The 24,440-nt window shown below is 52.7% G+C and overlaps 7 non-coding genes across 7 annotated transcripts; 5 read left to right on the forward strand and 2 right to left on the reverse strand.

Annotated features, from left to right (window-relative positions):
- Positions 1 to 723: 723 nt before the first annotated feature.
- Positions 724 to 796, forward strand: TRNAV-AAC (transfer RNA valine (anticodon AAC)). Its single transcript has one exon. It is a non-coding gene; the product is annotated as a tRNA-Val (tRNA).
- A 3,454-nt stretch (positions 797 to 4,250) lies between these two features.
- On the forward strand, positions 4,251 to 4,323 carry TRNAR-CCG (transfer RNA arginine (anticodon CCG)). The gene has a single exon. It is a non-coding gene; the product is annotated as a tRNA-Arg (tRNA).
- A 2,894-nt stretch (positions 4,324 to 7,217) lies between these two features.
- TRNAS-GCU (transfer RNA serine (anticodon GCU)) lies at positions 7,218 to 7,299 on the reverse strand. Its single transcript has one exon. It is a non-coding gene; the product is annotated as a tRNA-Ser (tRNA).
- Positions 7,300 to 9,498: 2,199 nt separating this feature from the next.
- TRNAI-UAU (transfer RNA isoleucine (anticodon UAU)) lies at positions 9,499 to 9,592 on the forward strand. The gene is made up of 2 exons: positions 9,499 to 9,536; positions 9,557 to 9,592. It is a non-coding gene; the product is annotated as a tRNA-Ile (tRNA).
- A 1,413-nt stretch (positions 9,593 to 11,005) lies between these two features.
- On the reverse strand, positions 11,006 to 11,110 carry TRNAR-UCU (transfer RNA arginine (anticodon UCU)). The gene is made up of 2 exons: positions 11,074 to 11,110; positions 11,006 to 11,041 (listed from the first exon to the last, which is right to left on the reverse strand). It is a non-coding gene; the product is annotated as a tRNA-Arg (tRNA).
- A 2,420-nt stretch (positions 11,111 to 13,530) lies between these two features.
- Positions 13,531 to 13,603, forward strand: TRNAA-UGC (transfer RNA alanine (anticodon UGC)). Its single transcript has one exon. It is a non-coding gene; the product is annotated as a tRNA-Ala (tRNA).
- A 4,327-nt stretch (positions 13,604 to 17,930) lies between these two features.
- Positions 17,931 to 18,020, forward strand: TRNAY-GUA (transfer RNA tyrosine (anticodon GUA)). The gene is given in 2 exon segments: positions 17,931 to 17,967; positions 17,985 to 18,020. It is a non-coding gene; the product is annotated as a tRNA-Tyr (tRNA).
- Positions 18,021 to 24,440: the final 6,420 nt, after the last annotated feature.

A 24,440-nucleotide genomic window follows, 5' to 3' on the forward strand; every position in this document is an offset into this window, starting at 1 on the left:
AGTCGCTGGGACTGTGGAGCTGGTCCCTTCCTGGGGGCACAGAATTAAGGAGTGAGAATTCCTTTGCCCTGCAGCAATCTGAGCTGGCCAAGGAGTTAGTAACAGAATTTTTCTCCACATTTATGTAGAGGAGAAAACTTTTGCAGAGTTGTGATGGCCAAGTGGTTAAGGCGTTGGACTAGAAATCCACTAGGGTTTCCCCGTGCACATTCAAATCCTGCTCACAACGAGGCCTGTGTTTTGGCCACACCCCTAACCAGGGCAACAAGCTACCCAAGTCCTGAGACACCCTCCCCTTCTGCTCCTGTCAGAGAGAGGCCTGGGATGGTGCCTTGTGCTGGGTTTCTGAGGTCTCAGGTAAACTCTCAGCTCCTGCCCCTCGCCTTGCCACCACTGCATGGCTCAGCCCTACTCCTGGGGGCTGCTCTGCTCTGGAGTGTGACAGTAGCTGGGAGAGAGGTCTGGGAGTCTGGGCCTGTCCCCAAAGGTCCATCCCTGCAGGGGGGCAATGCTGGGGATGTGACGTGGGTCTCCCCTCCTGAGTCACCAAGCCACTGCCACCTTCCCAGTGTTGGGAGCAAAGGTCTAGAGAAGTAGCGGGATGGAGGGCGGGTGTCTTATTCCCTGCTCTTGCTCGGCCTTTTCCCCAAAGCATTGGCCAAGAGTTAGTAGCAGAATATTTGTCCAAGTTTAAGTCCAGCAGAATTTAAGTTCTTTGCAGGTGTTTCTGTGGTGTCGTGGTTATCACATTTGTCTAACACACAAAATGTCCCTGGTTCAAAGCCAGGTAGAAACAGTAGATATTGCACCTCCCCGTGGTGCCCAGGTCAGCGCAGCTCCTTCTGCCAGACCTGTGCCTGGGATGAGCCCAACTCCCACCTGACAGAGGGGGTGACATCATCTGAGAATGCCCCTGGGCGCCAGCCTGGGGAAGCCAGATGAGTCAGGCCAGGCAGCTGTTGGAGGCTTTGTAGGAAGTAGGCCCAGAGATCTGGTAGGAGGAGGCTCCAGCCTGCACAGAGCCAGTGGCTAAAAGGGTCTTGTCCTGGCCTTCCTCCCCTGGCCTGTTGGCAGCAGCTTAGTGGCAAGTGTCTTAGATTAAACAGCTGAAAATCCCTGATTCTATCCAGACTGTTGCATGTCTGGAAGTGCAGCAGGGGCCTCTCTACCTCTTGATGTGCTAGTGTCTGTGACGTCCCCTCATCCATTTCTGCGTGGCCTTAGACACTCATGTTCATCTGATTAGCCCCCAGCCCTTCCTCAGAGTCACTGCTGCCTTGGCTAAAGGCCCATGTGGCTGCTAGATGGAGCTAGTCACATGTAGATTTACTGAACACACACACCCTGTTGGTTGCTTGGAACCAGATCAGTCCAAAAATAGCGGTGTTTGAAATAAGCGTGCTTTGCAGATGTACCCAGAGGCTATGTCTGGACTGCAGGCTTCTTTCGGAAGAAGCTTTTTTCGGAAGGGATCTTCAAAAAAAAACTTCTAGAAGAGAGCGTCCACACTGCAAAAGTGCATTAAAAAAGTGATCTGCTTTTCCGAAAGAGAGAGTCCAGACTGAATGGACGCTCTCTCGCATGTAAGCTGGGATTGCTATGGACGGAATGGCCACCAGGGCACCTGGGCTTTTCCCCCTTTCCTCTTCTTCCGGAAGAACTTTCTTCTCCAACCTCACATGCGTTTTTCCAAAAGAGCTCTTCCGCAAAAAGGCTTCTTCCTTGTAGAATGAGGATCACCAATGCCAGAGAAACCCCTCTGTTCTTTCCATTTTCTTGCAGAAGACGGGAAAACTCTGTAATGTCGACATACCCTGAGAGCTTAGAGAAGGGGAGGGAGGCAGGAGCAGGGGGAGAAGGCTCCATGACTGTGTGAGAGGGAGACTCTGCCCTAGCCAGTGGGGAATCGTTGCCTCTGTCAGGGACTCTAGCCCAGATGGCTCAGTTTGTTGACTGACCGCAAAGAGACAGGCAACACCAGCAAAGTCCAGTCACAAGCTCTTTATTGAAGAGTGCGCACAGCAATAGAGAGCGGCCTGTCTCCAAAGAGTTGGGGGGGGCCGAGGCTGGCGTGAGAGGGTTGCGGTAAAACAGCATCTGTAAGAAAGCTACGTGTGGGGGTGCAGGCTGGGAGGCTCAGGGTAGCGTGTGGGGATGACGGAGGAGGGCCGGATGCCGGGGACGCAGAACCGGGGGGTGGTGTGTGGATACTTGTCTGTTTTGGGCAGGTTCCTCACTCCCACGTCCCAGACACATAATGTGGCACAAAGACCAGCAATGGTCCCTGCACAAAGTGTGTCCCAGGGATAAGCGTTAGCCCCGGGAACAAGCATCGCCCTGCAGAGGAGACACCCCTGGAGTGGAGCCAACAAGCCCAGGAGCCGCCTGCTCAAGATCCCCAGGCACTGACACAGACTCCCTGGCACAGGAGAATCCCAAGCCTCAGTTCTGCCGGCCAGCGGTTTCCCCTCTTCCGCTTCTTGTCAGCTCCCTGCAAAACACCCCACAAGGGTGAGTGAGGGTGAGTGGAGATAAACCCAGCTGTGTTGCAGAGCGGCTGTTAGGTGGGGAAAGAGAGGGGCCCCCTCGGTCTCCCCGAGCAACTCAAACATGTACGAAAACTGCACTTGAAAACACTAACGCAAGTGTCAGGATGGCCAAGTGGTCTAAGGTGCCAGACTCAAGGTCCTGCTTTTCCCTCAGTTGGGTGTTCTGGTGTCTGAATGGAAATGTGGGTTCAAATCCAACTCCTGACATGACTTCTTCTTGATAGCTAGAGAAGTGACCTCATTTCCCTGTCTCCCCAGACATTGCAGGAGCACTTGCTCAGCATTTCTCCTACGCTGCATCGACACTGCAGCGTTCCTTGGGAATAACAGCCCTTACACTGCAATAACAATGGGAGCGTCTACACAGCAATTCCATTATTCCGACATCTGTAACGCTCCATCCAGACCAGTGGCCTGAGGAGCCAGGAGGTTTCCAGGCTGAAAACAGACAAGCCCACAGGCACAAACGAAGTGAAATCCCAGCCACTTTCTGCTCAGCCCAGCGGGGTCTCTGTGTGGCCCCCAGACCTTTTGTTTGCCAATGCCTAGGTGCAGAGGCCCAGATTCAGCAACACTCACAGGCCCCACAGGAGGGGGCTGGTTTGATGCTTCACCCCATGGCCCAGCAACGAGCCCCCAAACTCCCCCTGTGCTCTGAGAGCCCCATTTGCTGTGTGAATTCTGTGGGGCAGGTTATGTCAGGCCTGGACACAAGCAGGGTTCAGAACCATCCCACAAGTAAGTCCCCGCTCAAGAGGATTGAGCAGTGTCCTTTGCCAGCAATGCAAGTCCAGCCATGTAAGTGTCCCATTCACATGCCCAAACTTTCTCCATACCCCACTCACAGTTGCTGCCCTTGCTCAGGGCAGATAAGAGCTCACAGGTGGTTTTCAGAGCTCACCTCCCACTCTTGGGGGGGTGGAGATAGGAGGCATCTCACCCACTCTGTTGGCTACTTGCTACTGCTCCTACCAGCCGCCCGCCAGCCACTCCCTCCAGCCACTCCGTCCATGCTGCTGCGGGTTCCAGTGTCTCACAACATGGTAAAATCAGACCAGAGACAGACACTGTCAGTAAAAGCTTCTCTTGGAAACGCTCCTCTGGATGCTGGGCCTCCCTCCCCAGCCCACCAGAGCCGTGTGCTGCTGTCATACGCCTGCTCCATGGACATCTTCCCATTCCAGAGAGCGCTCTGAGCCAGACTGTGACTAGCCAGCCCCTCTCTGGGCACCCAGGGGCTACGTCTACACTGCAGGCTTCTTACACAAAACTTGAGGAGCATCTATAATGCACGCGCATTCTTGCGCAAGTAAATTTATGGCAAAATGTAGGAAAGGAGGGCTTCTTGCGCAAGAGTTATTCCTCTCCCCATGAGGAATAAACCGTCTTGTCCAAGAGCTCTTGCACAAGAAGGCAGTATGAATGGGCAACAGGGGTTTCTTGCACAAGAGAACGTTCACACTGCCATGGACGTTCTTGTGCAAGAGCACATGGCAGTGTGGATGCGCTGTTGCACCTAACAGTTCTTGCGCAAGAAGACTGCAGGGCAGATGTAGCCAGGGGGTGTTTGGGTTTGTTACCAGCACTGAGCTTTGTACAACAGCCCAGGGAACATTGTGAAAAGCCAAAATTTTTCCGCCCTGGGTATCCCTGGCCAGCCAGAAAGAAAGGGAATTTCGGTTTCTGTATCATCACTCATGTGCCCCAGTGGCCTAATGGACAAGGCATTGGCTTCCGAAGCCAGGGATTGTGGGTTCAAGTCCCATCTGGGGTGATACTTGTGATGATTCCTAGTGGAGTCTCTTTGTCTTCCTCTTTACCATGTTAGCTGTGAGGGTCCCCTGGAATTGCCATTTTCCCCCAGACAGGACCCCTCCGGAGCAGACACTGACACTGGTGTTAGGCGCAGACAGGAGGAGAGTGTTTGTTAAAAGCTGAGGTGTGCACAGTGAGGTCAGATGCAGGCGCTGGCTTCCCTGTATGCACCTTGGCACCTGTTACCCATCAGTACCTGCCACCTCTCACTCCCCTGCCAGCACCCAGACAGAAGGCCAGTGCACATGGAGCCAGCGACCGTAGCGAGGGAGGTGGCTGCAACACAATTCCAGGCTTGGGGCACATTGAACAACTTTTTGAAATATTTTTAAAACAAAAAATATGAAAAACTTTAGGCTCCATCTACACTGCAGGCTTCTTGCCCAAGAACTGTTTTGTGCAAGAGTTCTTGTGCAAGAGCACATCCACACATCCATGTGTTTTGGCACAACAGGGAGGGAGAGCTGAGTGGTTTGAGTATTAACTTGCTAAACCCAGGATTCTGAATTCAATCCTTGAAGGGGCCATTTAGAGATCTGGGGCAAATCTGTCAGGGAGGGTTCTTGTGCTTGCTATGAGGGTAGGGGGCTGGACTATCCGACCTCTCAAAGTCCCTTCCAGCTCTATGAGGTGGTTTATCTCCTCCTAAGGAGCATCTACAGCAGCATAGATGCTCTCTTGTGCAAGAAAGCTCTAATGGCTATTTTAGCCTTAGGGGTTTCTGGTGCAAGAAATCCCTCTTGCCTGTGCACACTGCCTTCTTGTGCAAGAGGGCTTATTCGTTATGGGGAGAGGACTAACTCTTGCACAAGAAGCCCTCTTTTCCAATGGTTTACTGTTTTTCTTGCACATGAATGCACATGCAGGGTAGACACTGTGCTAGTTTTTGCACAAGAACTGCCATTCTTGTGCAGAAGCCTGCAGCATAGCCAGGCAGTGTGAAAAACCTCACAACAATAAGCCCCAACCCAGGAGGTCCTACTAAGATTTGAACTCAGATTGCAAGATTCAAAGTCCTGCCCCTTACACCATGGGACCAAGACAGGTGACTGTGTGTAGCCATATGGAATACTGAGCTTTCAGACTGGCCTCTGGACTCCGGGCTTTCCTCCTGCTGCTTCATCCCTCTGGCTACGACTACATGGCACATTTATTTTGGAATAAGCTGGTCTGGAATAGTGATTCCAAAATAGCTTATTTCGAACTAGCACGTCTACACTGCAGGGAAACCTCAGAATAGTCTGAGGCAGGCTCCCCAGTGTAGACGAGCTATCTCAATTTAGAGCCCCAGGAAGAATAACTTAGAATGGCCCTGGGGAGGGGCTAGTTCAAATTAGCAGCAGTGGCGCAGCTACAGACACATTATTTTGAAATAGCTAATTTGGATTACGTGTTATTCTTCGTAGAATGAGGTTTGCAGAAGTCGGAATAAACCGTCTGTTACTTCAGAATTATTTCAAAATAACGGAATTGCTGTGTAGACTCTTGCATTGTTATTTTGGAATAACGGCCATTGTTCCGAAAGAACTTTTGTGTTTGTGGATATAACCTGCGCAGCCCAAGAAATGAGATTGGCAGCTCCTCCCCACAATCTTTCTGTCAATTGCAGCGGAGGGCTCTGAAGACACGGACCCAAGGCAACCACCTTGGTTACCTTCTGCTAAGGCCAGGCCGGAGGGAAAACAATCGCTCCTTCGAGCCAGAGACCTAAGGATCACTTGTCAAACACACACTACAGTCCTCCGCTCTGCCAGCTGAGCTATCGAAGGGTGCCTGATTGATGCTGGCTTGTCTAGGTTGTCATTTCTACAAGTCTCGGGGCACGTGCTCCCCCAAGTAGGTGGCATTGCTGATGGGGGGGCAGAGAAGCACAGGGGCTGTCATAGGTACTTCACATGCAGACGGACCCCTTGAGTGAAACCTGAGCTAGATCCATCCATGTCACAGCAAAAGGAAGAAAGTTGGGTTCTTCTCATGTGTCTTCTTTGTTCCGGAGTCTCTAGGGCTGCAGTCGGGGCAGGTCCACAAAAAAACAAACCACTTCTCACGTGTCTCCTCACGTGTCTTCAGCAGGGGAGGTGGGAGCAGAAAGTGGGAAGGGCGGGTAGGGGAAGGGTGTGTGTGCGGTGGTGGTGGGGGAGGCACAGAGGGGAAATACAGAAGGCCCTTGTGGGGGCACCCAGGGGAGAGTCTCACAGGTGTCCTTGTCTGGAACTCTCCCTCATGGCCTCTCAGATGCACAAGCCCCCGGAAGGGCCTGCTGGATGGCAGCCGTGTGCTGCTGCTGAAGGGCCTTTTGCGGAAAAGGGATGCAGATTAGACACAGCGCAATTGCAAATGAAGCATGAACATGGCTGCTGCTTTTTTTCTGGCTCGGGGCTTTGCCAGGAAAAAGCACCAGTCTAGATGGGATCTTTTGGAAAATAAAACCTTGTCCAAAAGATCCCTTATTCCTAGCAATGTGGCCCCCTGAGCAGCCTCTGATGTTCCCTGTGTGAGCCCCAGAACCAGCCCCGAGTGACAGGAGCAGGGAGAGCAGCTCACACATGCCAAGGGGCTGGCCAGGGGCAGGACATGAGCCTGCAAGGCAGCAGTGACATCACAAGGGCCTTGTGCAGCACCTCAGCTCATTGGCTGGGAGGCAGTGACCTCACAGAGGGACCATGGCAACAGCAGGTGGGACAGGCTGCAGGGCTGGGGCATCTCAGAGACCCCCATGGCCTGGCTGCCTGGAATCTCCTTTGTGAGGTTTCCCCCTGAGGAGATTTCCCCTGGCTGTAGTGGGAGGGGGGTGGGGCAGGCAGGGCTGCCACTAAACCTCTGAGAGAGGCAAGAGGAAGGGCTGCAAACACCCGATGAGGATGGGATTCGAACCCATGCCTGCAGAGCACAATGGATTAGCAGTCCATCACCTTAACCACTCAGCCACCTCATCTGAGCTGCTGGGCTTTGTTTCAAATCACCTGAAGTCAGCACTTCAGGGAACCTTTGTGCCACTTGCTGACTGGCCAAGGACACCCAGGGCTGGAAGGTTTTCCCTTTTCACAATGTTCCCTGGGCTGTTGTACAAAGCTCAGTGCTGGTAACAAACCCAAACAGCCCCTGGCTACATCTACCCTGCAGGCTTCTTGCGCAAAATCTGTTTTGTGCAAAATGTCTTGCGCAACAGTGTGTCCACACTGCCATGTGCTGTTGCACAAGAGAAGTGCTTTTCTGCAAGCGCGCCTATGGCAGTGTGGACGCTCTCCTGCTCAGGAAAGCTCTGATGGCCATTTTAGATACATGGCTTTCTTGAGCAAGAAACCCTTGTTGCCTATCCACACTGCCACCTTGTTGACGAGTTCTTGCACAAGAGGGCTTATTCCTTGTGGGGAGAGCAATAACTTCTGTGCAAGAAGCCCTGTTGTCTGATGCTGCACTATAAATTTACTTGCGCAAGAACGTCCCTGCAGTGTAGACGCTCTGCAAGTTTTTACCCAAGAGCAGTTGCTCTTGTGCAAAAAGCCTGCAGTGTAGATGTAGCCCTGCTGTGTAGACACAGCCTGAGAGAGACAAGGAAAGGAAGTGGCCAGAGCCTCCCCCCAGCAGGCTGGCAATCAACAGGACGGGCACGTCTACACAGCACCCTCACTTCGAAGTGAGCTGTGCAGCGTGAGCGGCTGCCCGGGACCCCAGGGGAAGGTCTGTGGGGAGTTTCCAAGGCAACAACAACTACAAAGTTTCATAATCTACACTCATGTGACTGTGTGTCACGTTGCTGAATTGGAGGGAAGCAGCCAGATCGCTGCTGCACCCCTAGGTGGGGGTGTTGGCCCCAGAAATTGGTATAGGGGGGAGCCATGTGGGGATTGAATGGGAGATTATTGTTTGTTGATCTTATGTACGCTATTTATGTGAGTGTATAATGTCTATGTGTGTAGGTAGGAATCTGTAATCTGTGTGGAAGCTGAATATTTCTCTGAATGTGGTTGAGCATTGCTATGGACAGGCTGAGTAGTGGAGCCCTGTGGAACAATGGCCCTTGATGGCCCAAAGACACACCTAAAGCAGGAGGGCGGAGACCCAAGAGCTGCCAGCAGAGAGAGGCTGAGGACCAGGTGACCGGCTGAGACCAGAAGAGGCCATGTGGTCGAGGCCATTTTTGTTCTCAGCTCAGCACTTCATCCCAGAGGCAGCACTGCAGGGATTGAAGAGCCCGGAAGACCTGTGGACCCATCCTGATCGTAGGATGTGCAATAAGGACTTTTAAACCAGCAGCTGCAACATCTCTGCTAGAGCCTGCATCGAGGACTGGGAGATTCGGTGCATGTAACGTACTGTACTTTAATAACCTTACTCTCAGGCTTTTCTTTCTTGTAACAATAAACCTTTAGATATAGATTCTAAAGGATTGGCCCAGCGTGATTTGTGGGTAAGGTCCAGAGGGTAAATTGACCAGGGATCTGTGGCTGGTTTCTTGGAACCGGACAGAACTTGTTCGGGGTAGGTGGGATTGGGTGCTAGGACCCCCCAGCTGTGTATAGGCCCGGGGCCATCTGGGGCACGGATATTGCTGGGGTGTCGGAGGGGTTTTGCTCGTGAGGCTTCAGGCAGGCTGCTGAAGCGCTCTGTGGGACTGGTTTGTGGCCTGTGTGGAAAGGTCACCAGTTGGGGGCTGTAAGTAGCCCCGGATTCGAGCAATTCGCCCTGAGCGGACGCCCTCAGCTGTGCCCAGACACAGCCCGGTCCGTCACATCCTGGCTCCCAGCCACACGCCTTGCAACAAAGACCAACGGTCCCTGCACAAAGTGCATTGTGGGAATGAGAGTTGGGGCAGCAGGAAAGGGGCCAACCCCATAGCCCCACTGAGCAGGTGGGAGAAGATGGGAGTGAATCCTGCTACCTCTCACATGCAAAGGGAGCACTAACCCACGTGCAACTCATCTCTCGTGCTCTGGCCTCCAGCAGCTTTGTGCCCCACTAGGGTGGGTTATTTCAGAGAGCAGGGAGGAAGAGGGAGGGGTCTCTGGATGTGCGGAGCCCCCTGGCTCTGCCTGTGAAAAGAAAGAACAAGGGCTCAGCAGAAACTTCAACTCCACTTTGTGTGTCTTGACTTTTTCAATCTAAGGACTTTGAAGAAGACCTTCAAATATCTGCTCCAGTGGCGCAATGGGTCAGCGCACAGTACTTATAAGGCAGTACTTGTAGGAGACATGCTGAGGTTGTGAGTTCAAACCTCACCTGGAGCACTCACTTTGAGTCCCTGCTGGGTCATCCCCTTGCGGTGGTTCCAAAACTTTTCGGCATCACTCCCCCCTGCTTTTTGATTTGTGAAAACCCACATGCCCCCCCTGGAATTTCTTCACACCCTCTCTCCTCCCCGCTCCTCCCCCCCCAGGCTGTTCCCAGAGCCCAGGGCCCGGGAGTCTGGTCAGCAAGTGAGACTCGCCCGTCAGTCCAAGCTGCTTTCTTCCCGGCTGCCATTCCTGCCTGTCCCGTGCCAGCGCCTCACGCGGACCAGTGGGGTAGGACGGGGGGTGTCAGTGGGGCCCTGCTCTCAGTCCGTCCCTCACAGGCCCCCGGGGTGCTCGAGGGCTGAGCCCGTCGCCCAGGCCTGGCGCGGGGATGGAACATGGGGCACGTTTCCCCCTGTGAGCGTGTGCGGGGGCAGGAGGGAGCCACATGGGCCCGGCTGAAGGTTTTGTGCTGGGGCTGGAGGCTTGAGCCCGAGCTGTCGGCCTCAGCGGGACTTGCTCCTCCCCCCTCTCCTGCCTTGCTGCCTCCTTTGGCCAGCAGCGCTCAGGGGCAGCCGGGAGAGCCGGCACCAAGGGCAGAGGAGGCCAAGGCACAAGCCCCTCAGAGGGGACAGGCCTGAGGCCTCTGGCTTGCCCAGGCTCACGCCAAGGGGCTTTCTGTGGTGCCGGGCGGGGGAGGGTGGCCAGGCCCAGGCCGGTGGGAGAAGGGGCAGCGCCTGCCAGGGCAGCAAGGGGAGCTGCAGGGAGCGAGACGCGGCGTTTCTGCCTGGATCACTCAAGGGTCCTTCTGCGGGTGAAGCGCCTGTGACACCCCTGTGCTGCTGGGTTCCTCTGCCCCTCCCCTGGGAGGCCGGCCCCTTCGGGCGCTCTTGCCCTGACACTCATCCAAGGGCCATCTGGGCAAAGCAGCCTGCCCCAGGCACCTTCCATAGCTCAGCTGGCAGAGCAGAGGCCTGTAGCGGGTGCTCGGCAAGTGCCCTTAGGTGGCTGATTCAACTCCAGCTGAGAGGAGAGATTCTTCTCCCTCCCCCTGGCTGCAGGCCCGGCCTTAGGACCAGGCGGCTGCCTTGGGTCTGTCCCTTTGGGGCCTTATTCCTCTTAAAATAAGGGTTAAGGTATCTTTCAGAAAAGGTTTTATTTTCCAAAAGATCCGCCTCTAGACTGGCGCTTTTTTCCAGCAAAGCTTCGAGCCTGCGTGTTGCACAGCACTGGTAGGAGACATGGAGGGTCTATCAGCACCTGCAGCCTCTCAGAACAACCCACGTCCAGACCCCCAAGTCCTAGCCCTTACCTCCACCCTTACTGGGATATGCTGGGAATTGCCTGGATGCCAGCCCACCCCAGTGTCAGCCTAAGGTTTGCCTGGTCTGTAAAAGCAGCATCCTGGAAATGAGGAAGCAGCTAAGGCAACTCTGGTGGGACTTGAACCCACAACCTTTGAATGTCTAGCTGGGTTCACATTAACCAGTGCAACTTAGAAGTCCAATGTGCTTTCCACTGCACCACAGAGCCAAATGGACTGTTGCTGTTGATATCGCCACTCTCTGCTTTGCAACATGGCAATTGCTGGGGGAAAAAAAGGGGAGCCAGGTCTGTCTCTTTTGGGAGCACAGGTAGGAAGAGGGAGGGGCCACTGAGCCCCCAACAGTGAAAACTAGGAACCAAGACAAAGCTGCAGCTGGAGAACATGGGCATCAATCCCACTACTTTTTGCATATAAAGCAAGGGGTTTCCCATTTGAGCTAACTCCCCTACATATGAGCATCTCCCCTACCCCACCCACCTTGTACTAGACCCTACAAGGGCTCTGTGGTGAACTGAGGCTCCTTTGTGAAAGGGCCACTTGTGATACTGAGACCCGTGGGCCGGCTAGCTCGGAGGTTTAGGGGATGTGGTGCTCATATCACGCAGACATGTCTTAAGAGCAAGCCCCTTGTTTCAAACCATAACGGGTTCCCTATTCTGATGTCCCTGCAAACCTCAAGGGGTGTTTCAGAACAGCCATTTATTTGCAACTAAGTGCTGTGTAGCCAGCGCCAAATTACAAAATAAGCTATTTCAAAATTGACTTGAAATAAGCTACCCAATTGCATCGCTTATTCTGAGCTACGGGACGCACCCCTAGTGAGTTAGAGCCCAGCTCTGCCCCCAGCTCCCTGCCCCACCCACCCACGTACTGACTCCCTCACTGCCATGGGGCTGTTTGCATTGGCCTCTTCTCTCTGTAGCCAGGCTTCAGCCAGGACTGAGACTCAGGCAGGAGAATGTGACCCGGCTCCCTGCACCTGGGCCCTGCATTTCTCATCCCTTCAGACACACTTGCTAGTGGAAGAATAAATCACAGTCACATGAGTGTAGATTATGAAACTTTGTAGTTGTTGTTGCCTTGGAAACTCCCCACAGACCTTCCCCTGGGGTCCCGGGCAGCCGCTCACATTGCACAGCTCACTTCGAGGTGAGGGTGCTGTGTAGACGTGCCCGTCCTGTTGAGGACCAGCCTGCCGGGGGGAGGCTCTGGCCACTTCATTTCCTTGTCTCTCTCAGGGTGTGTCTACACTGCAGGGCTACATCTACACTGCAGGCTTTTAGCCCAAGAGCAAGTGCTCTTGTGTAAAAACTTGCAGAGCGTCTACAGTGCAGGTACGTTCTTGCACATTTAAATTTATAGTACAGCACCAGAAAACAGGGCTTCTTGTGCAAGAGTTATTCCTCTCCCCACGAGAAATAAGGCCCCTTGTCCAATAACTCATCCACAAAGAGGCAGTGTGGACAGGCAACAGGGGTTTCTTGCTCAAGAAAGCCCTATGGCTAAAATGGCCATCAGAGCTTTCCTGCGCAGGAGAACGTCCACACTGCCATGGGCGCTCTTACAGAAAAGCACTTCTCTTGTGCAAAAGCACATGGGAGTGTGGACACACTGTTGTGCAAGACCTTTTGCACAAAACAGTTCTTGAGCAAGAAGTCTGCAGGGTAGATGTAGCCAGCCCCTCTCTCCAGGGAACTGCAGCCCCTCGGACCAGGCAGCTCCTCCCAGCATTCAGGAGGCACCAGGCCGAGAAGAAACCGTCTGACACGGTGCTGCCAGGGAGGGGCCTCACTGCTAGTTACTGTTCCTGTTCCAGGAGCAGAGCAAGTTTTGCCCTGGGCACCGATATTGAGGGAGTGTGCCCCTGTGTGTGTGTGAGCCCCCATGGCACCCATTGGCACCTGCTGGGGGGTGGAGGGTCCCCTGGTGCCATAGCTCCTCCTGGGGAGGGGTGGAGGGACCCCTGACCCAGTATTTCCTGCTATGGAGAAGTAGAGGTAGCCCATTACATATAGCTCCTGCCAGGAGGGACCCTGACCCCTTATCTCCTGATGTGGTTTCAGTTTTTCCCTGGCGGATGCTCCAGACATGAGGGATGCCAGTGCACTGGCCCAGCCCGGGCCGGCAGTGATGGTTTTATACACAGCAGGGAAATTCCCCGGCTTCTCTCCCTCACAGAGCTGCTGCCTCTCCGGGAGGAGGATGAACTGCAGGTGCGGGACAGCTCCCTGCCAGCAGGGACAGCAGCCAAGGCACCAAATATCGCTGGGTCTGCAGCCAGTGCTGGGAACTGGGCAGGGAACAGGAGACTTTTGTGTCACACACGTCTCAGGCAGGATGGACCCTCACTGAGCCCAGACTGTGACTGGTCCTAGCCAGGAATGTGCCCGGGGCTGGTTTGTGACACTCTCAGGCCGTGTCTACACTGGGCGTAAGAGCGACGCTGCCGCGGTCGATGTTCCGGGCTCTAGGGAAGACCGGCTGATTGGAACTGAGCTGTGCAGAGTCTTGTCAAGGGAACCGCAACTTCGCTGGAGATTGGCTGAGTTTTATATGAGGGTTTATCAGAAGGGACGTTGTGGGCTCTGGAACAAGGTGGTGGGGCAGGAAAAGTGCCTTACAGGCAGGGGAATTAGCTCAAGTGGTAGAGCGCTTGCTTTGCATGCAAGAGGCAGTGGGATCAATACCCACATTCTCCAGTAACAGATGTTTGCTGCTTCCTCTTTTCCACAGGCAGAGCCAGCCAGGGGCTAAGTGCTTCCAGGGGCTTCTTCCATAAGGCAAGGGGCTGGTTTCCGCAGGGCAGGAGGTGTCAGGTTTGCCTCACAGGGAGCAGGTCCCTGGCTAAAATCAGGCAGGCAAAGTCCAGCCTGTAACACCCAGAGGAGGGGATTCACCTGCCTGTGGAGGGCAGGAACAGACCAGCACTTGGGAGCTTGGCTGCCAGCTGCTTAGCACATCTGGACACAGAAGAATCCCAAGACTTGGTTCTGCCAGGCTCCAGTTTCCCCTCTTCTGTTTCTTTTCAGCTCCCTGAAAACTGCCTCCCAGCTGTGGGTGAGGCTGAGTGTGTGTGAAACCAGCTGCACTTTGGATGATTTTGTTAATTGTTTAAAAAGCCTCGTGCACCTCTTCTGCCTGGGGAGGTGTCTGTAATAGACACCTAGTGTGACATCACCCTGGGGTTTTACCCCTTTAACCTCACCCAGGGATTGACAACGTCTGTCTCCTGTGTCCATCTCCGCCTCCGGCCTCCGGCCAAGTGTTCGCATGTTTCATATCAAAGGAAACTCCTCCTCCCTTTTTCCTGCCAGTCCTTCCAGAGCAAGCTGTACCCTTCTGTGCCAAAATTTCAGTCGTGTATTATCCCACCAAGTCCCTGTGATACCAACTTGTTCCCGCCTATTACCCATCATTCCTGTGTGTCTATACCAGCGTCTAAGACACAGATTAGATTTTTGCTTCCCAGTGGTCCCATTGTAGAGAAATCCTTGTGATATTATACTTTGTATTAAGATCCTGTCCTTTTAGATATATCGCTGTTAGGTGTTCTCATAGAATCTCTGTAACATTTCTCCTATAACTTTGTATTAAGATATATAGATAGACCTTGTAAGAAAAAATGTCTTTTGATCTCTCCTCTTTCCTTGATTGCCTTGTTGAAATGAATGAGGCATGAATGGAGAATGAAAAGTGAGCACCTCCAGCAGCAGTTGCCAGGGTGGAGAAGCTCTGGGAGCCAGATCTAAGACAATACCTGCAAAGTGAGCTCATTAAAAAGACTGGACATACAGACACCTTGGGAGTCAAGCAGCCTGCCCTTGGAAGAACTCTCTTTGAAGCAGCATTAAGAAAGGCCAGTTGATGACTAATTGGCTGCATGAGAGGGATAAATAGGAGGCATCTTGCAGAGGGACCCTGGGTTTTTGTCTTGTCAAAATGGGAGCATGGATTAGGATCGGCAGAAGCCTGGCTCCACCCCTCCCCCATCTAACTCACCTGGACAATGTAGTTAGGAGGAGCAACTTTTGGTAACAACAAGATGGAGTGTGCTTGTGTATGTATGAGAGTGCATGAGTGTGATGTATCATATGCATATGATAAGTATTGACTATTCTATGTGTGATCAAAAAATGTGGTGTGTTGCCTTATTCCTCTGAAAAAGATCCCGAGTACTTCTTTTAAGTACAATGCCGTGTCGCTCCTTTGTATCTGCGGTTACAGCCCCTGCTCTCTCTCCCAGGTGTCCATGTTGTTCACTTACCTGCGGGCTTTGGGCACCTGCCCCCATCAAACCTAGTTTAAAGCCTCCTCACTAGGTTAGCCAGTCTGCACCCAAATACTCTTCCCTAACTCAACAGGTGAACCCCAGCCCTGCTGAGCAGCCCTTCCTGCAACAGCATCCCATGGGCAAGGAAGCCAAAGCCCCCTGCCCACTGAGCTGTAGCTTTCTGGGCGCAGGGGGCATGACATTGCCTGGGCTCGATGGCTGGAGGGAAGTGGGGAACGGCTGCACTTTGGGAGTCAAAAGTCAAAAGTGTTGCCTGGAAACATAAGGAGCCATTTTAAAAAGCTGTTTGGAGGAGGGCACCATGGCTTAGCTGGCTAAAGCACCTGCCTCATAAACAGGAGATCTGGGGTTCAAGTCCCAGTGGTGCCTTTCAGAGCCCTTACTCACATTTTTCTATGTGCTTCTGGGACACAGAAGAGGCCTCCCCAGGCCACCCATGAAACTGCTGGTTCAGGAAAAGGCTGATTGGGGAGGCACATTGGAAAGAAAGAAACCATAAGCCTGGAGCGGGTGCAGAGGTGCCTGGCACTGGCACTGGCAAGGCAGGGCTCTGACTACAATTGCTGGGACAGGAGAGCCAGCACCACACGCCCTTGTGATTCCCTGGGGGTGTCAGCACCTAGCGAGCCTGAGTGTGCAACCTCTACAGCTCCTGCAGCCATGGAGAGTGAAGATATGTGGGCATCAGGTGCTTCTCACTTGTGGTTTCCTTCTTTCTAACACGCCTCCCCAATCAGCCTTTTCCTGAACCAGCAGTTCCATGGGTGGCCTGGGGAAGCCTCTTCTGTGTCCCAGAAGCACTTAGGAAAATGTGAGCAAAGGTGTCCAAAAGGCACCACTAGGACTTGAATCCAGAATTTTCTGTTTATTAGACAGGTGCTTTAGCCAGCTAAGGCAGGATGCCCTGCTCGGGCAGTTTGGTGAAACTGTTTTACTCTATGGTCCCAGACAACACCTTTGACTCCCAAAGTGCAGCCATTCCCCATTTCCCTCCAGCCCTGGGGGTGTCTGGCTCCCTGGGCACAGAAAACTACAGCTCAGTGGGCAGAGGCTCTGACATGCACATCTCCCCCAGTCGCTGGGACTGTAGAGCTGGCCTTGAGATTTGGCATAGTTGGGGGGGAAAGAGAAGTGTAGTAAACTTTGATCATCTGGCTTGTAAACCCCTGGCTCTCAGGGTTTGGGTTGGAGTCCCCAAGTGGGGACCTGGCCTCCTTTGGTTTGGTCTCTTCCTGAGAGCGCAGAATTAGAAGAGAGAATTCCTTCCCCACAGCAATCAGTTGGCCAAAGGGTTAGTAACAGACTATTTGCACAAGTTGAAGTACTAGCAAGAAAAGCCTTTGTAGAGCAGTGGTTGTTGTGTTCATTTAATATGCAGTAAAGTGCTGGTTCAAAGCTCTCTAGGAAAAATAGGCTCTTCAGGTGTCTCTTACGATGGGATAGGCATGTTCTACTCTGAGTCACAGGCCTCAATTCTTGAGTAGCTTGTTTCCCTGCTGAAGGTTGTGCAGAGTTGTCCTGGAAGCTCTGGTCCGAGGTGGTTTTGGATGCAAGTTCTTCTTCCCAGTTTTATTTTCCCTTTTCCTCCTCCTTCTACTTCTCTTTTCTTCTTTTTCCTTCTTCCTGGTGCCACTGTAGACACAGCCTCAGGGTCTCTGGGCGCTGACACTTCCAGGGAATCACAAGGGCATGTGGCAGCAGCCTCTGCACCTGCTCCAGGCTTGTGGTTTCCTTCTTCCCAACGCTCCTCCCCAATCAGCCTTTTCCTGAACCAGCAGTTCCATGGGTGGCCAGGGGAGGCCTCTTCTGTGTCCCAGAAGGGGATAGGAAAATGGGAAATGAAAGCTACAGCAAGACACCACTGGGACCAAAACACAGAATTTCTTGCTTATTAGACAGGTGTTTCAGCCAACTAAGCCACGGTGCCCTCCTCAACCAGGCTTGTAAAACAGTTCTACTCTATGATCCCACATAAGCCACAGCGCCCACCTCCAAAGCCTCTTTAAAACTGTTCTCATTTATGGCCCCAGACGACACCTTTGACTTTCAAAGAGTGACCAGTCCCCATTTCCCTCCAGCTTTCCCATTGCTGTGGTGTCTGGCTCCCTGGGCACAGAAAGCTACAGCTCAGTGAACAGAGGCTCTAACACGCACATCTCCCCCAGCCGCTGGGACTGTGGAGTTGCCTTGAGGTTGGGCAGGGTTGAAGGAAAACAGAAGTGCAATAAACATTGCTTGTCTGGATTGTAAACCCCTTCGTCTCAGAGGTTGGATTGGAGTCCGCAGGTGGGGGGCCCAGCCTTCTTCAATTTGCTCCCTTCCTGAGTGCACAGAATTAACAGGAGAGTATTTCTTAACCCCAGAGCAATCGGAGTTGGCCAAGGAGTTAGTAACAACATTTTTGTCAACATTTAAATACAGGTAAGGAAACCCTGAGGGGTGTTTCTGTGTGTTTCTAGATTAAGGTTCATTCAAGTGGTTTTTTTTGTGTGGACCTTCCCCTACCGCACCCCTAGAGACTCTGGAACAAAGAAGACACGAGAAGAACCCGACTTTCTTCCCTTTACTGTGAAATGGATGGATCTAGGTCAGTTTCACTCATGTGAAGTACCTGTGACAACCCCTGTGCTCCTCTGCCTCTCATCAGCAATGTCATCCACTTGGAGGGTGGGGGGAGCATGTGCCCTGAGACTTGTAGAAAGGACAACCTGAACAAACCAGAGCTACTCAGGCACCCTTTGATAGCTCAGCTGGCAGAGCGGAGGACTGTAGAGTGTGTTTGGCAAGTGATCCTTAGGTTGCTGGTTCAACTCCTGCTCGAAGGAGCTGTTCTTTTCCCTCCGGCCTGGCCTTAGCAGAAAGCAACCAAAGTGGTTGCCTTGGGTCCATGTCTTCAGTTGACTTCAGCAATGTAATTGACAGAAAGATTGTGGGTACGAGCTGCCAATCACATTTCTTGGACTGCGCAGGTTCTGTCCACACACAAAAGTTCTTTTGGAACAATGGCCGTTATTCCACAACAACAATGCAAGAGTCTACACAGCAATTCCGTTATTTTGAAATAATTCTGAAGTATCAGACGTCTTATTCCGACTTCTGCAAACCTCATTCTACAAAGAATAACGCCTGTTCCAAATTAGCTATTTCAAAATAAGGCCTGTGTAGCTGCGCCACTGCTGCTAGTTTGAACTAGTCCCTCCCCAGGGCCAGTCTGAGTTATTTTTCCTGGTGCTCTAAATCGAGGTAGCTCATCTACACTGGGGAGGCTGCCTCGGTCTAGTCTGAGGTTTCCCTGCAGTGTAGACGTGCTAGTTCGAAATAAGCTATTTTGGAATCACTATTCAAGAACAGCTTATTCCAAACTAAATGTGCCGTGTAGTTGTAGCCAGAGGGATGAAGCAGCAGGAGGGAAGCCAGGAGTCCAGAGGCCACCCTGAGAGCTGAGTATCCCAGGTGCCCCATGCTCAGTCCACTCTATGGGTCCCATGGTATAAGGGGCCGCACCCATGACTTTGAAGTCTGCAATCTAAGTTCAAATTTCAGTGGGTCCTGCTGGTGAGGGGCTTGTTGTTTTGAAGTTTTTCACACTGCATGGCTATGTCTATACTGCAGGCTTTTTGCACAAGAACCACTGTTCTCCTTCCTCTGCCGGAGAGGGGGAGCCAGCTCATTCCCATGAGCCCACCTACAGATGGGACACGGTCAGGAGAGGTGACACAGCTGAATGGAAAAAGCAAGGAGAGAAAAGTATCAGTTACCAGCTGAGAACCTCAAACACAGAGCTGTGTGATGGTCCCATAGTGTAAGGGGAAGGGGTCAGGAGCTTGAATCCTACAAGCTGAGTTCAAATTTCAGTGGGACCTGCTGGGGAATTGTTGGTTTGTGTAAAACCTTGAATATTGATCTTCTTGCCCCTCTGGCTCAATTCCACTTTGTGCTTCTTCGCATTCTCAATGTAAGGACTTTGGAGCAAATGCTCAGACTTCTGCTCCAGTGGCGCAATGGGTCAGTGCACAGTATTTATAAAGCAGTGTGTATAGGAGACATGCTGAGGTTGTGAATTCAAACCTCTTCTGGAGCAGTGGTTTTCAGTCCCTGCTGGGCTGCCTCTTTCCAGTGAACGCTGTGGGAGCTGGAATTCCAGCTCAGAGGAGGCTGCCAGTCAAAATTCCCCCTTCACATATTATGGCCTCACAAGATTGAATGTTGGGTGGCCATGGAAGGTCCTTCTTGCTTCCAGGGTCTTGTTGCCGGTCTTCTTCCCCTATCCCTTACCCATCAGCAGCTTTCAGCCATTCGATCAGCTCAGGCAGGGAGGCAGGAAGTGGGGCAAAGGAGCCAGACAAGCTGAGAAAGGTGGGGCAATTCTGATCTCTGCATCTCCCCTGTGTGAGGGTTTGTCTACACGTCATTCCTCTTTCCAGAGAGCAATGCAAATTCAGGTCAGTGACACTGCAAATGAAGTGGAGATTTGCATAATCGTGTCTGGCTGCTATTTCAAAATATGCTATTTTTGAACTAACAGGCGCTGTCTAGACACAGCTCTTTGGAAAGAAAACCCTTCTTTCAAAATCACCCTTATTCCTTATGAAATGAGGTTTAAGGGTTAGTTCTGACGAAGGGTTTTCTCCTGCAATAAGCGTATCTCAACAGCGTTTTGTATTTGAAATAGCACCAGTCTGTGAATATGCAAATGAAGTGCAGGATATTTAAATCCCAGCTTCCTTTAGGGTGCCAAGGGGAGTCACAAGAAGAGAAGACCCTGTGTTTCTGCCTAGTTGTGAACCAGGAACTTTCCATGTGTTAGGCTAAGCCATGGTGCCCAGGAAAACATGAGGATAGGTTACTACAACAAGGCACCACTGGGATTCGAACCCCAGATTTCCTTCTTACAAGGCAGGCTCTTTAGCCAGCTAAGCCATGGTGCCCTTTTTGGCTACCCTCCCCCCCAATATAGAGCTTTTTCAGGATAACTTTTGTATTTGTGAAAAACTCTGCTGCATTCATGGAATGGGTCAACTCTTTTAGATCAGTTTCCAAAAAAGTGGCTGTGTTCTTTCAGAAGCCCTGTATTCCTCATTGTATTAGGAATAAGGCTCTTCCCAAAGAGAAGGTTTTCCCCACATTTGCGCCCGTGTAGATGGGCCAAATGTCAGAAAAGCCTCTTCTGAAAAAAGAAAAGTGTCTCTAAAACTGTTCCAATTTATGGTCCCAGACAACACCTTTGAATTGCAAGGTGCAGCCATTCCCCGTTTCCCTCCAGCCACGGAGGGGTCTCAAGGCCTGTGCAGCCAAGAAATGTGATTGACAGCTCATACCCACAAACTTTTTGTCAATTGCAGAGCAACCTAAGGATTACTTGCCAAGCAGGCACTACAGGCCAAGGTCAGGCTGGAACCACGGGAAGCAGGAGGCAGGAAGAGCCCCAGTCTGCACAGCTCCTCTTTGCGCAAAAGCCAGGTAGAAACATAGTCTCTTCTCTTATTACCACTCCTCTGGGTGTCCTGGTAAGCACAGCGCCTGCTGCCTGGGATGAGCCCAACTCCCACATGACAGAGGGGAGTGACATCAGCTGATAATGCCCCTTGGTGCCAGCCTGGGGAAGGGAGATGAATCTGGCAAGGCAGCTGCTGGAGGCTTGTGGCTTGGCCTCCCCTGCCCTGGGAGGCTGGTGCATTGGGCCGGCTCTGCCTGCTGCCTCCCTTGTGTGACTTGCCCAGTGTAACAGGCCAAATGTTGGAAAAGCCTCTTCCAAAAATAGCAGAAGAAAAAGCTGCACAAATTTGGACTCGAAATGTGCGTAGAATTTTTCCAGAAGAGCAGTACAGTGTAGACATAGCCTGAGTGTTGCTCAGCACTAGTAGAGACAGGGAGGGACAAAACGATTTAACGGCACCTGCAGCCTTTCAGAACAACCCCCAAGCCCAACCCCAAGAACCAGCCCTTTCCTCCACCCTCACTGGGGTCAGCTGGGAACTGTCTGGACTCAAGCCCACCCCGGTGTCAGACTAAGGATTGCCTGGTCTGTAAAAGCTGTGCCCTGGAAATGAGAAAGCAGCTAAAGTGACTCAAACCCACAACCTTTGAATGTCAAACTTGGCTCACCCTAACCACTGCAGCTTAAAAGTCCAACAGGCTTTCCATTGCACCACAGAGCCTGACAGACTGTGAATCTTGATATCTCCACTCTCTGCTTTGCAGCATGGCAATTGCTGGGGGAAAAGAAAGGGGAGCCAGGTCTGTCTCTTTTGGGAGAGCAGGTAGCAAGATGGAGGGGGCAACTGAACCCAGTGAAAATAAAGGACGAGAACTGAGCTGCTGTTGGAGAACATGGGTATCAATCCCACTGCCTCTTACATGCTAAGCGAGCGCTCTACCACTTGAACTAATTCCTCTGCTTGCAAAAGCCTTTGCTTCCTCACCTACCTTGTTCCAGAGCCCACAACATCGCTGCCGCTGCCCAAGGCTCCTTTGTGAAAGGGCCACTTGTGAGACTGACACCCGTGGGCCGGCTAACTTGAAGGTTTAGGACGTGGTGCTCATATCACACTGGTGCATCTTAAGAGCAAGCCCCTTGTTTCAAGCCATAACGGGCTCGCTATTCTGACATCCCTGCAAAGCTCATGGCACGAGGAGGGAGGGATGTTTCGGAATAGTGATTTATTTGGAACTAAGTGCCGTGCAGCCAGCGCCAAATTACAAAATACGCTATTTCAAAATTGACTTGAAATAAGCTACACAATTGCATCGCTTATTCTGAGCTATGGGACGCACCCTAGTGAGTTAGAGCCCAGCTCTGCCCCCAGGTTCCTGCCTCACCCACCCACCCACTTACTGACTCCCTCGCTGCCATGGGGCTGTTTGCATTGGCCTCTTCTCTCTGTAGCCAGGCTTCAGCCAGGACTGAGACTCAGTCAGGAGAATGTGACCTGGCTCTGGGTGGAAAAAACCAAGTAAAGCTGGTCCCAGTGGGCATGAACTGGGCACCAGTTTGGCTTAGTTGATTGAGGGGTGGTTGGTGTCATGGGCAGCGCTCAGGACTGGGAAACCTGCAATCTGAGGCCCCATTCCTGCCTCCATTCCCGGGCTGACCCAGGGGCCAAAAGGGGCTGTGGCTGCTGCTGGCAGGGAAGAAGCTGGGAGGCAAGGTGCTGGCAGCAAGAGATTCCGGCTGCCTCTTTGCCCTGGGTCTGCCGGCCGCCAGCCACCTTGACCAACCCTCAAACCAGCTGGACTAGCCAGCACACGTCACAGTGAGTTGCTAGTGGCCCTGTCAGAGAAAAGCCATTGGCAGCTGCAGAGAAGTCCTTTCTTGAACTGTGCTTTTGTAGGCCAGCTCAGCTGGTTAGAGCGTGGTGCTAATAACGCCAAGGTGATGGGTTCAAGCCCCATGCTGGCCACAGGGGTGTTTGGTTTGGTGACTTCCCTTCCCTTAGCTGCCTGCTATGGACAGGGAAGCAGAAAGAAGCAAAAATGTGAGCTTTGCAGGAAGCAGGGCAGAGATCTGGTAGGGGGAGGCTCCAGCCTGCACAGCCCCAGTGGCTAAAAGGGCCTTGGCCTGGCTTCCTGTCTCCAAAAGCAGGGGACCTGATGCCCAAATTCCTGCTGCTGCAGTGGCTACCTCAAGGCACCAGCTGGGGGGCAGGCTGTGGAGCCCAAGCCACACGGGGAGACTCAATATGACCGGGAGGCCTGGAGCGTGTGTGCCCTGCACAGAGGCTGCTGCTGGGGGCCTGCTTCAGTGGCCCAGCAGCTCATGTTCCCCTGAACCAGCTTCTCCCCCTGGAGCCACCCCTCAGCGCTGAGGCCCCTGACATGAGGCAGTGGAATCATCAGAGGAAGGTGCCAGCCTTAGCCCTTCCTCCCAGCCTCCTCCCCCTCCCAGGGTCTTTCCTTAGCCCCTCCCCAGTTCTACATTCCCCACATAAAAACCAGAGAGTTTGTTTTTTCAACAGGGAAAAGTCCTGATTGTGTTACCAGTGGGGGGAGGGGGAGTGGGAAAGGGTGTGTGTTGGGGGGGGAGACACAGAGGGCAAAAAATGAGGAGTAAAGTTAGTTGGAACCAAGGGGCTGGGTTTGAGCTACTGCAGAAAAAAAGGACTCTGCCTCTGGAGCTGCCCTGTCCTCTCCAGAGCCCTTAGGCTGGCACTGGGGAGGCCTGAGTCCAGACAGTGCCCAGCCAAGGGGGAGGGAAGGGCTGGGGGATGTTCTGAAAGGCTGCTGGCACCATTAGACCCTTTTTTTTAGCAGTGAGGGAGAGGTGGGAAAGGAGCCTGAGTTAACCTCTTGGGTCACAGCTGCTGTAACATGTGGCAAGAAAGTTGACTAAGGCCATGAAAGTTGACTATGGAGTTGTTTGGTAAAAGTTGCCAGGGGCTTCCCTGACTGGGAATTGAACCCAGGCCACAGCAGTCAAAGTGCTTGCTCACCTACACTAGCCTTTCACAGGCCATTTAATGTCCACTTCAGGATGGGGGGGGGTCCATTCTCCCTTGCCCAGAGGGGACAAGAACAGCCAAATAGAACATCAAAGCAGCCAGACTGGGACATGCCAGTTTGCCAGACCAAATAACTAGCCCCCCCGCTCTGGAGTCTCTGCCTCTCATGGGCCTTCTCATCCTCAGGCTCCGCTTTGTCTCCAGAAAGACCCTGCTCTGCTCCAGCCACCTCCCTCTGGCTGTCACTTCTAGAGCAAAATGCATCCCCTTCATTCTGACTTTGTACACCTGGGATTTTAGCACTCAGAGCTGCACCTGACACCAGCATTGGCTAGTGAGGGGTCTGAACAGCTTCTGCAGAGAGTGAAAGAGAGAGAGCCACTGTGGAGCATCCTTGCCAACTGTCTCAGAAAGCAGAGGAATGTAAATTCTTTGTCAGGTGGGACAGTGCCAGAGACAGAAATTCACCTTCTAACTGTCCCTTCTTCAACTTTAGCTCCTGATTAAGCCCCTTTGAAGAAGCCAGATACACAGGAAGGGCTGATCACACCCCTCTGAAAATCAGCTTTCCATGGGTATCTGTAGCTGGCTCCAAGTCATGGGACTTGACATCTCGTCTCCCTCCCGGAACCAGGGAAGTGTCTCCCACCGCTGCAGCCTCCTGAGGCTCTATGGCCCTGTCTGTACAGCAGGGACAGCAACACTCACAGCCCCACAGGAGGGCCCCTGGCCTAGCAATGTGGCCCCCTGAGCAGCCTCTGATGTTCCCTGCTTGAGCCCCAGAACCAGCCCTGAGTGAGGGGGGCA

The sequence above is a fragment of the Pelodiscus sinensis genome, chromosome 31, assembly GCF_049634645.1.
Source record: "Pelodiscus sinensis isolate JC-2024 chromosome 31, ASM4963464v1, whole genome shotgun sequence".
NCBI lineage: Eukaryota > Metazoa > Chordata > Testudines > Trionychidae > Pelodiscus > Pelodiscus sinensis.